Source organism: Periplaneta americana, chromosome 11 (genome assembly GCF_040183065.1).
Source record: "Periplaneta americana isolate PAMFEO1 chromosome 11, P.americana_PAMFEO1_priV1, whole genome shotgun sequence".
NCBI classification, from domain to species: domain Eukaryota; kingdom Metazoa; phylum Arthropoda; class Insecta; order Blattodea; family Blattidae; genus Periplaneta; species Periplaneta americana.
Genome location: NC_091127.1, coordinates 66,465,047 through 66,476,146, shown reverse-complemented (window position 1 = coordinate 66,476,146; position 11,100 = coordinate 66,465,047). Strand labels below are relative to the sequence as shown.

Sequence of the window (11,100 nt, the reverse complement as noted above, 5' to 3'; positions counted from 1 at the left end):
TTAGAATAGTTCTGCATATTAACGTGAAAACAGAATTCTACAGGAGTGGCGAATTTATCAAGTTTGATGTTAAGGTTTCCGGCTAAATATATGTACAGCTGTCAAAAGAAAAAGTGGCCGTTCTCCTGGAACAAAGTTCCTTTCGGGTATCTTCGCTACAATTCGGAGACAGGCGATGTTACATGTTGTTGGACCACGTTGCCTGATATCTACAGTTATAATTGAAGTATTCTGTGTGTTATCGATAGCATAATGGTAGCGTTCAGGCCTCTTATTCATGAGGTCCTGCGTTCGACTACAACCACGTGCTTTTTATGTTCTTTTTTGTTCTGTTTTTGAGAGAGTCAAACTATACATAATGGCTCCTTTTTCTTTTCGATTATTTTAGTAATTAACATCAGGTTCATTAATATATTATGCCATGACTTTATCATTATGATATTGTGGCTGCAAATGGAAAGAAAAAAGATTTTATTCTCAATAAAAATACCTTTCGTGGCATAAACAAAACAAATTTACTGGCGTCGGCCTTAAAACATTCAAACAATTAAGCGTTCAAAAAACAAAACAAAAAGCCATAATTCAATATTTAGTCTATCTTCCTCTTATCTCGATCATCTTGCAGTCGAGTGGGCATGGAATTGACTAGTCTATGCAAATAGCGACTGTTTTTATACACGATATTCCAGGCATTCTGAACATACCCACATACATAGGTGTTCTGTCCATGGGCAGGTCTTTCATTGCAAACCCAGCAATCTCCAATGTTTCCTATTTTCTGCCTTCCTCTTAGTCTCCGCATATGATCCACATATCCTAATGTCGTCTATTATTCTTTTCAACCAGAGACCCAACCAGTTACTTTTTATCTTTCTAATCAGTTTCAGCATCATTCTTTCTTCACTCACTTTTTCAAACACAATTTTATTTCTTATTCTATCTGTCCACTTCACACGCACCGTTCTTCTCCACATCCACATTTCAAATGCTTCAATTCGTTCCTCTTCATTTCGTCGTAATGTCCATGTTCCTTTCCCATACAATGCCACACTCCACACAAAGCACTTCACTAGTCTCTTCCTTAGTTCTTTTTCCAGAGGTCCGCAGAAGATGCTTCTTCTTCTATTTAAAGCTTCCTTTGTTCATGTTTGCAGTTTTTCTTGGGAAGGATAGGCCTAAATGCGGTAACATCCCTTTGCTTTCCGCACACCACTATCTCTTTCGCATCTTATTAAATTCCAGGGGACCCAAGCGTGGAGATGAGAGTGGATTTGACTAATTGGGCCCTCCGGACTTCACCGAAAGTCACGGCAAGGGTTAAATATTAATTCTATCAGGATGTTTGACCCTATCAGAGATCGGGAAATCTCAATTAGCCTTTGCCCCCCGCATCCTGGACTAGCTTCTACGAATCATCAGAAAATCTTAGTGTGATTGGGCCAATTTTTCCGAAAATGTTTCCACACTTTTGCCCTCGTAGGTCAGCGGACGAACGTCGGAATTTAGATGTCAACGTCTCAGGTTCAATTCCTCGTTACTCCTTTTCATTTTATTGTGGTTCAAGATAGTATAATGTAATAATACAAAAAAAAACTAATAGCAGTATTATGCAACTGGATTTTTCCAAACCTAATATTAAATTTGTTATTTATATCGCTAAAGAACGATTACAATATAAATAACTTGAATATTATTTATACAGTATCACTAAAGAACGATAACACAATATAAATGATAAATATCGGTTTGTTTAATTAATATAAGATATTATATAATACGTGTTTAATTATCTAAATAAAGTAACGTATTTTACAAAGAAAGATGTTTATTTGTGTTATAATAATTACCTACATAAAATACAGATTATTTATATTGCGAAAGAACAATAACAATATAAATAACTTGAATATTATTTTATAATGCTAATGAAGGAAAACAATGTAAGTGATAACTTGAATATTATTTATATCGCTAAAGAACGATAACAATATAAAAAACGTGAATATTATTCATATCGGAATTTCACAGATTTATTACAGATGTATTTAAGAAATTGTAGAAGAATAGTAATTAGTAACAGTGTCCTATTTATTCTTCTTGGAGCCAAATTTGTAACTTTTAAAAGTGTGGTTACTATGTTGAAGTGTAGTGTTGCAACGGATGCTTGATTTGTTATGTATGTGAGTCAGTTATGGGATGCTTGATGTGGTCGCAATGTCGTAATTATAGTTTGATTGTGTTTGTGTGTCTATTGTGTATTAATTTATGATGTATGGTATGGAAAGCTGCATATTTGTGTTATACAAGTGTTACGTATGTGTGTTGTTAATGGTTTTTTATGTTTCAAATTGATAACTGATATTTGTGTTGCAATCGCAATGCCTAATTTACGGATTGTTTATGTTTTGTTTAAATCGCGTAAGCTAATTTAATGTTCTTTTCCATTTCTCTTTATGCTTATCTGTTTTGTGTATAAAACTATAGCCCTAACATACATATGTAAAATAGGGCTAACCCCCACTGGAGATACAATAATAATAATAATAATAATAATAATAATAATAATAATAATAATAATAATTATTATTATTATTATTATTATTATTCATATCGTTATAAAACGATAACAGAATACAAATGATGACTTGAATTTTATTCATATCCCTAAAGAACGATAACAAAATATAAATAACGTGATATGCATCAAGAACGATAACTGGATATAAATGATAATTTGAATATCATTTACATCGCTAAATAACGATTAAAAAATAAAATGAAAACTTGAAGAAGGCGCGAACCCACAGCCTTTGAATCATTAAACAAGAACTCTACCGCTGGTCTGCGAGGAGCAGGTATGGAACACTTCCATAGTTCCGGAACTGCTTGTACAAGCACATGCATCGTGTAACATCGCCGCGACCCGAAGTGGACTTTGAAAATATTCGCTGTTCACGAGTGCGGCCACTTTTTTTTTTTTTTTGACAGCTGTACATATCTAGGAGATGAAGGATGATTATGCGTTAAGGACTGAAATTTAAGCACAATTTAATCAATTCGTTACCTGCTAGCATCAGGGACTGTCGAAATAAAATTGAATTTAACGCAAACTTACTAGGCATTTGGTCAGTAATTGAGACTCGTTCAGACATGGTTTCTTGTAAATAGTTCTCTTAATGTATCACAAAATATTTCAATATCCGGTAATTTCATCACTATAGATTTTTGTTATTGTAGGTTTAATTTGTAATTCAGTTAATACAAAAATATTCTTTGTTCTTAACTTCTATGATAAAATGTCTAGCTTTCATTAATCAGGTAATCTTGTCGTACTTTAATTTTTATTGTAATTGTAATTGTAAATTTAATATTAATTGCAATTTTATTGTTCATATTATAGTTGTAATCCCGTGGTAGAGGGGCAGAGAAGGCCTGACGGCCTTATCTCTACCAGGTTAAATAAATAAATACTAATAAAATTATTTCTCTGATGCAATATAATATTCGTGCCAGATAACAAAACACTATCAGAGTACTTCCGAATGAAATTTTTTCAAGGTCTGAGGTCATAAACGTCAAGAGGCTGAACAATCGGAGTTATGTGCTTTGGAATTGTTAACACTTCCACAGATTTACCTTCTGGAGTTATTCTTTCTATAGTTTGTCTATCTCGGTAACTGGTCCACGAGTCTACCAAAGGAATGCTATGATCACTGACAGATGAAAAGTATACTTCTTGAAACAACTTGAAGAGGCGAGTTTTCATAAACATTCCCCGATTTTGAGGGCAATGCATAAGCATTTGGGGCCTTAAGCATTTTCTTCTTCGTGATGGCAATGGATATACGAGACATATGAATGTGAAGCAGTAATTTTGAAAATTTATATCTCGAAGGCTAGGCCTTCTCCGGATGTACAGATTTATAGGAAGATTTCTTATTTAAAATGGAACGTAAGGGGAAAAAATCATTGTGGAAATCCATTATCATTTGCTCAGTTTTCCTTGTGAATTTACTAAGGGTGAGTTCAGAAAGCTAAACTTCCCAACTGCTCAGCGGTTAATCTACGCTATATAACAGGCTATAGACGCTATAGACACAGTAACATTAGCAGCTTTAGAAAGAGCAGTATGAATTTCTTTTAATATCTCAGGAAATACAGGGCTATTCATAAGTGTATGAAACATTTAAAAAAATTCATAAGTACTAAACTACACAATGGACAAATTACTTTACAATAGAACAAAGAGAAACTCTCCAAGTTTTGTTACATACCTCACAGATGTCCAATGTGTCCACCTTTGCTAATACGGCAAACATCCATCCGGTAATCCATCTCGTCCCGTACACGCTCCAGCATGTCACGGTTGACCAGAGCCACGGCAGCTGTAATCCGGTGGCGAAGTTCCTGAAGATCATCGAGGAGCGGAGACACATAGACAATATCCTTCACAAACCCCCACAAGAAAAATTCACATGGAAAATCCGGTGATCGTGGTGGCTACTTCATTAACGCGTCATCTTCTCGTCCTGTGCGTCCGATCCATCTCTGTGCAAATTTTGATTAAGATACTCTCGCACGTTGTGATAGTCGCAGGGAGATCCATCATCTTGAGAAATGGAATCATTGCTGTCTTCATTCAGCTGAGGCATGAGCCAGTTTTGTAACATGTCCAAGTAAATCATCCCAGTGACGGTGGGCTCTACAAAAAAAATGGCCCATACACCTTCTCTTTCGAAATTACACAGACGACATTCACCTTACATGAGTCTCGTACATGTTCTATAACTGAGCGGGAAATTTCAGTTCCCCTTATACGCACACTGTGCCGATTCACTTTTCCGAATAGATGAAAAGTTGCTTCGTCGCGATCATCAAGTCAGCGAAACCGTCTATTTCAAATCTTTGACGACGTCCTTCATATTCCAACATACAAAACGATTTCTCAGGTTTAGTAAACGCCATTTTGCCATTATTGAAAACTACTGCCACCTAGCGATAAATCATAACAACTAAGAGCGGGCTTTTCTTATTATAAACAACTTGGAGGGTTTCTCTATCAGCATGTCAATTACCATGATACGTTGCGTACTTTATTTGTTATTAAACTTTAAAATGGTTCACTGACTTATGAATAACCCTCTACAGTAAACAGCAACGTATTAAGGAAAAGAATTCTTTGTTTGAAAAACAGTCATTTCTTTGTAACACTAATGCTCGTTTCCACAGCATTCTTTCTTATCTCTCTTAAATTTTTAGAATGGCACAGAAATATGAACCTTATTCACTTTTTAGACGTTAAACTACAACACTGTTCCAAAATTACCTGTGCTCTGTATATAATGCACCCACTATTATTCTCATGCTTTACCCGCGCATTCACCCCTTTCACCCTTCGCCCATTAGCGAAAAATTATATTATCCTACTAGGGTTCAACTGAGGTCCTCAAATTACATACACTGCCATTTAACACTGGGTAAAAATACATGGAACTGCTTTATATTTTACAAGACAAATATTTTTATTACTTTTTTACTCATGGTGAATAAAACAGAGCCATTACCATGGATATAAAATCCAAACGGAGGTGAAAAAAAATGTGAAGGACGTACATGGTCTGGTAGAAATACCCCATCCCACATTGCAACTTTTTCTGTGGCAGGGATTTCTATGTATTTCGAATTTAAGGACTTTTTTGTATCCTGTACACGCGTTGCTGAGCAAGATGTGTCAAATCCATGCCGGTCGGAGTTGCCTACTTTTCTTTATGGCGTAGAAGCTAAATGCGACTACCCCGCTGTAATAACATCCGTTGTATACTTTACATTGCTTACGCCGCGCCGAGGTCGTCGAAGCGTAGCGCAGATAGCGATCGCAGCGACTCGAGCTTCGCCAGGATGTTTGTGTATTCCGTTATCATACTTAAATACGTTCAACTTTTCGCCGATACCTCAGCGGAGTATTTTGTTCTGAATAGTTTTTATCGTAAATATTTCATCTTAACTCATAAAACTTTATAGTTAAGTCGCTCTTATAACGTCAATATCTCTAGTAGCCTAGTTACAGTCGTTATTAAAGATGAAATCTTCAACTATGTTAACAAGTACAGTAGAATTCCTCGTATACGGCAACTGTGTGACAAAGCCAGTGGCGGATAACTGATTTTCCGGATAATTGGAAAATGATTTTCGAGGTTATGTAATGACCAGGCTTCGAGACTTTGGACCCGATACAATAAGCTTACTGTGCTTGTACTATAGGTTGTTGACTCGCTGCAGGTAGTGAAAGGTAGAGATGTGTTGAGGTAACAACGTTGCTATCTAGACTAGAGTACGCTAGTATGGGGAAGCATACACACATGTACATTCTGACAATATGAAGTGGATATGAAAAGCATTTATTGTCCTGTATTTTATAAGCATTTGTGATTAATTATACACAGTTTTATTGATAAAAATAAACATGTATTAATTTTAATTTTTTCATCTATCCTATTGGTCGTATTTAGAAAGAACAGTTACAGTACCGAATTGCAATGTACTACAAGATACATTTTCAGTGTCTGAAACGTAAATCTTTTTCGGTTATCTGCCATACACAGTTTGTATTGTGAAAAGCTGCGCTCTACGTCGTATGACGTGATAGGAGCAAAACGAAAAAAACCTAACATCATTGCAGTCTCTAAGAGAAGTCCTTTATACTCGGATGACTCTATGTCTACTAATTTGCAATTTATATTACACAATGTTCCATATCCATTATTTTTACATAAAATTGATTTCCACTTCTGTTTCACACGTACAATAACCTGTGTACTTGGTGTCTCATTAATTCTCTGTGTCATTTCCTCAACTAATATGAGGGCTTCCGGCATCTCTTGCTCTGACTTTTCTAACCGTGTAATAGTTTCAGCCTAGATGTTGATACAGCGTCGTAAAATAACCCAATAAAATAAAAAAAATAATAGTTTCAGACACAGTTTTAAAATAGGTTTGTATGAAAACCAAATTATTCGTCAGAACCTTCAAATCTAGAACGTTTTTCTTTGCTTATATGTTGGTATTTATTCTACTGTACCCCCACCCACTGTAGCCTACGCTTTACCACTATACTCAGTACGCCGTTATGCGGATTTCCCACTGAACTGCTCTATTGGGTCCAAAGTCTCGAAGCCTGGTAATGACACACTGTATTGCACAAACATTTCTTTCCAGGTTGATATTTAGTAATTTCCATATAGATATTTAAAAAATCAAGTTTTGAAATACGTACAAAGTTTATTTTTAGTACTACTGAATACGGTAATACAGAATGTCCCATTTATATTGTTCACCTATTATAACTTTTTTGTTTGGATAGGTATTGGAATTTTTGTTTTTGAACGTTACATTAGAACGAGTGGCTAACATGAGTGTGGAGATTTCGTGCATGTATCTACATTATGGTACAAGATATACGTGACATCATCAATTTTTCAAATAGCATTACATACTTTAAGCATGTTACATTGATTACACATATTAAGACGAGTTAAAAAATGTATCACAGTGTCACCTTCCTAATCAATAACAACAAAACGAAACAAAAACATACCTCCAATGTGATAATATTATGCTTTGAGAAGATGTTCCAAATGGTGACCATTCACATTAATGTACATTCGAAGGCCTTCCCCGAAAGACCGTATGACTGCCCGGCATGTTGCTGGCTGAATGAACACACAAGCCTGTCGAATGCGTTGCTGCATGTCGTCTGGTGTTGTCAGAATGTTCTGGTACACACTGTCCTTTACGGTTCCTCACAGGAAGAAGTAGAGTGGCGACAGGTCCGGAGAACGTGCAGGCCACTGTTCGTGGATTGTGGCGTCGACAGTTGTGGTTTGTTTACATGTAGACAGCAAACACATAACATACGACGTATACGGACGTCAGTCGTCTTTCGTTTTGTGTAAGTTAATGCACAATATGAATGAGGCACCATGACAAACGACACATTCTAATAGCATTCTGTTTGCATTTTGTTGTTATTGATTGGGAAGGTGACATTATGATACATTTTTGAACTCTTCTTAATGTGTGTGATCAATGTAACATGATTAAAGTATGTAGTGCTATTTGAAAAATTGATGACGTCACGTGTATCTCGTACCATAATGTAGTTACATGCACCAAATCTCTACATTCATGTTAGCCCCTCGTTCTAACATGACTCTGAAAAAAAATTCCAATATCTATCCAAACAAAAAAGTTATAATAGGTGCACAAGATAAATGGGACACTCTGTATACATTAATAAGTTCATAATTATTGTAATACATAATAGCGTAAAAATACTAAAAGTTTTCTTAACCCTATGACAATTTTAAATGGCGGTCATGTGAATCACGTGACATGAAGAGTAGTGTAGCCATCGTCGCAAATATGAAGACTATGAAGTAACGCTCGTTAATTTGAGCGTAAGAATATTTCGCTTGCGTTTCGCGGAATCCATTTTGCAACAGCAGCGCTTAGCGGTAATAGCCATAATACTATCTATCACTCGAATGAAATTTTTGCGCGCTGTAGGAACAGAGAATTTAACACTTTCCTATTTGGACTCATCCAACACCCCTTCGAAACGGGCGAGTTCAAGTGGTAAATTTAAAGATATAGTCCATGCGAATTGTTTGCAAGGTCCAAGTGACAGGTTACCGATGCTACCCGATATACTTCAGGGAAATATCGGGGTTTTCTTGTCTATGTTTTCACGCGTGAACAATGCGGCATGTGCGATCCATAAAAGCCACTCACATCTTCCTCCGACTCTTCCCTTTCTCTTGAAAAACTATTTTCTTTTGGCATAGATAAAAGTGCCGTTGTTTTGGTATTGTCGGTTATTTATTTGGGTACCGGATACGAGGGATTTTAGTGTATTGAACATTCGAATTCCTTAGCATTTCAGCTTGGAATACGGAAACCAAAAATTATGTCCAGGCATACTGTTCACAGAACAATGTGTTGGTTTTCTAATCAGGTAACCATGATTCGAATCTCATTTGGTTAAAGTGGAATTAGTGGTAGACAAAGAGGGTGCTTGGTGGTGGAATTTCGCTAGGTACTTACATTTTCCCTATCGACATTCCACCATTGCTCCATTATTTATCATTATGTGGTACTGTATAAATCGCCTACCACGGTTTACAGAGGACAATGCTACGACGGGAAAAATCTATTATTCCGGCCCGTTACTTCGAAAGAAGGATTTTGGTTTAGTGACGCAAAGTTAGGTGCCCGCCATTGGATAAAAAGCTATAAGCATCATCACACATTTTCTAAAAATGAAAGTCGCTATGCATTTAGAGTATATAATATATAATCTTATTATTTTTATTCTACATCTTACTGAGGTTCTTGCTGATATGTATATCTATTACAGTTTTAGAAAAAGCTTTGTCGCACAGATATTTTAAAAGTCCCAGAAAGGAGGCAATGCGCGTGGTCAGAGGACGAGCGATCTGGTTCACAAGAGAACGAATAGTTGAGGTAAAAATGAGTTTTTCTTTTACGTATGATAATGCGCACTGCCCCCTTTCTGGGATTTATGAAGTATTGGTATTAGTATTTAGTATTGGTATTTATTTATTTATTTATTTATTTAACCTGATAGAGATAAGGCCGTCAGGCCTTCTCTGCCCCTCTACCAGCAGATTCCAACTATAATATGAATAATAAAATTACAGTTTAAAGTACCTGTTCAACAAAAACCCATTAAGAGCAAATCATGGCGCTGGACCCTGGAATCATTTCGCTGGCATTTATCACCTTCATCTCATTCAGACGCTAGATATAATAACCCACTTAAAGAAAATACGAGTTTATTTCTGTGACTTAGTCTTCATAATGACTGTATTTATGTCTTCTTTTCTTATATAGTAATTCATGTACATTTACAAATGCATGTCCTAATATTCTGATAATAAATTATTATTATTATTATTATTATTATTATTATTATTATTATTATTATTATTATTATTATTTCGGAATATGTATAATAAGAACTTTCATGCAAATCAAGCTTTCAGGTATAACTCTCTGTAAAGTTGATTTGAATAATTTCGAGGGAAAAATTGTTCCGGGGCCGGGTATCGAAATTATTGAAATCAACTTTACAGAGAGTTATACCTGAAAGCTTGATTTGCATAATACACGTCACTCTTCGTTAATAGAAAACCACAATTTAAGTCACACAGAGTTTAGTGTGCACTCAATGTTGGTTACTTGACGGTTGTCAGATCACTTTGAGATCTGTGGATATAGAGGGAAAAATTGGATCGGTGTCTGGTAGAGTTCCCGGGTAGCTCAGTTGGGAGAGCTTTGGTACATTTAACCAAAGGTCCCGGGTTCGATACCCGGCCCCGGAACAATTTTTCCCTCGAAATTATTCAGAACTTTCATGTGTTAAATTTTAACGTACCTTGTTAACATGTTTCGACTTATTTTGGGTCATCTTCAGAACTGGTCGTTGTTGGTCTTGGCCCCTCTTGTTTCCTGTGAGGGTCCGTTCGTAGTGTAGAGTCATAGAGTGTATGTGTTTTGAAATTGAGTTGTGTGTTTTCGTGTGTCTGTGTATTTCATATTTTTCTGGTGTGTTGAGTTTCTGGCTTTTTGGTTGGATGTGCATTATTTCCATGTCTGTGTTGATGTCTCTGTAGGTGTGGTTGGCATTTATGATGTGTTCTGCATATGTGGAGGTGTTTTGTAATTTTGTTATGGCCGTGATGTGTTCTTTGTAACGTGTTTCAAAACACATACACTCTTTGACTCTACACTACGAACGCACCCTCACAGGAAACAAGAGGCACCAAGACCAACAACGACCAGTTTTGAAGATGACCCAAAATAGGTCGAAGCATGTTAACAAGGTACGTTAAAATGTATCACATGAAAGTTCTTATCATACGTATTCCGAAGTGATACAGTGTTAAAAGTTGTGTAATCAAGATATTATTATTATAATTATTATTATTATTATTATTATTATCATTATTATTATTATTATCTTTATAACGTTTAATTCTGCTTTAGCTTCCACACATCCGTCAACAATGCAACTTTTAT

The 11,100-nt window shown here is 35.9% G+C and overlaps 1 non-coding gene across 1 annotated transcript; it reads left to right on the top strand.

The window, feature by feature from the left end:
• The first annotated feature begins 10,330 nt into the window (after nt 1–10,330).
• On the top strand, nt 10,331–10,403 carry TRNAN-AUU (transfer RNA asparagine (anticodon AUU)). The gene has a single exon. It is a non-coding gene; the product is annotated as a tRNA-Asn (tRNA).
• Nucleotides 10,404–11,100: the final 697 nt, after the last annotated feature.